Raw genomic sequence first — 1,696 nt, 5'->3', positions numbered from 1 at the left:
ACTTTCAAAGGAATCGAAAGAAAGTGACTCGCTGGATTGCAAATGAACATGGAAAATGGTGTATTTTCGCATTTTAAAATTTTAAATTAAAACTTTTTCGCGTTGTAACAATTTCGAATCACAGAATGTTATTTTTGACCTAACCTATAACTTATAACGAAAATTCTGAAAATTCAAACAATAAGGCTATATTCTGAAAATGAAGCAATTTTAACGTTAAAATTCAAGTTTTTAAACTGAAGGCCTAAAAATTTGCAAATTTTAAATTAGTGTTGTGTAAATTGTATTGATATCTTAAAAGAGTATAAATAGTTCTTAAATTAGTTTTTAAATTTTCTGAAGTTTACCCTTTTTACATACCTAGATGTCAAAAAAGCCTACCAGTGACTGAAATGGATTAGAAAAAAATCCCCAAGATCCAAGAATAAAAATTGAATGTACAGCGAATTTAAAAATTTTTAATTGTGATTGTCTAACTTTGTGATATCAAAAATTTCCATACAATTTTTTTTTTTATTGATACTTTAGGAAAAAATTAACAAGATCGAGCGCCGAGATTATAATTAGAGCATATTTTCTGTAATTCTATGGGGACGGCTGAAATATCCCGAAAAATAAAATTCCCGACTCGGTAAAACTCTTTATCCCGAAAAATACAATTCCAAAACTAATAAAATTCCTGAACAGTTTAAAATATTAACGAATTAAAAAATTCCCAAATAATAAAACTCCCCAAAGAAAATTGTTTCTTAATCAGTATTAATTATTTATTAAAAATACGATAATAAAATATTGTTATCAAATAAATTTTTGTTTAATATTTAAAGTATTAAAAATTGTTTGAATTTAAGATTAAAATTATAAAAAAAATTTTACCGATAAATTCATATACAAAACACGTGTTTTTTAATTAACATTTCGATTTTTCGGAAGAACTTTTGTGATTTAAAAAATACTATATACATTTGCAACCAAAATATCTTATCCAGAAATATATTTTGTTTTAATTATTGTTATTTTAAATTAAAACAATAATGTTTAAACACTTCAAACATTTAAAAAGTTGTTTCTTTGGTATAAATATTTGATATTATTTCAATTCAAACAAATAATTTGTCAAAGAACAATGTTTTCCACACTTGTTCATCTTGAATTGTCTTTTTATAATACTTTTTTAAAAATTAAAAATATGATTTTTCGAGAACATTTTTTTATAATTAAAAAAAAGAATGTACCGAAAACCTGGATCAAGCTTCAGATCTGAAAAAATTCAGCGATACATACATGTCAAACTTTTTTAACCTCAAAAATTCTTTCTACTACTTTACCTTCATATTTTACGAAGAATGAGAAAATAAGAATTGGACTTCGTAGTACGATGAAAGCAGCACCTCGATAGCCTGAAAATGTGATGTCCTATATATATATAATTCCCCACTCTGACGCCTCGTACCGCATCTACGTTTATAATATCTTTGCTAGGACCTAACCGTGATCCCAGATCTGAAACGAGACGTGGTCCAATACTATGACAGGTCTATGTACGTGTGAATATGGTAGGAGACGATATAAATACCTGGGTTGCGCGCGCAAACCATTTCTCCTCTTCTGAATTTGAAAACTCGAAGATGCACGATTGCCGGTCGGAACACTTCGGCGGTTCTATTTATATCTCTATCTGCTTTGAAATAAAATG

Source organism: Belonocnema kinseyi, chromosome 6 (genome assembly GCF_010883055.1).
Source record: "Belonocnema kinseyi isolate 2016_QV_RU_SX_M_011 chromosome 6, B_treatae_v1, whole genome shotgun sequence".
In the NCBI taxonomy this organism is placed as follows: Eukaryota; Metazoa; Arthropoda; class Insecta; order Hymenoptera; family Cynipidae; genus Belonocnema; species Belonocnema kinseyi.
Note: the sequence above shows the minus strand (reverse complement) of the source record.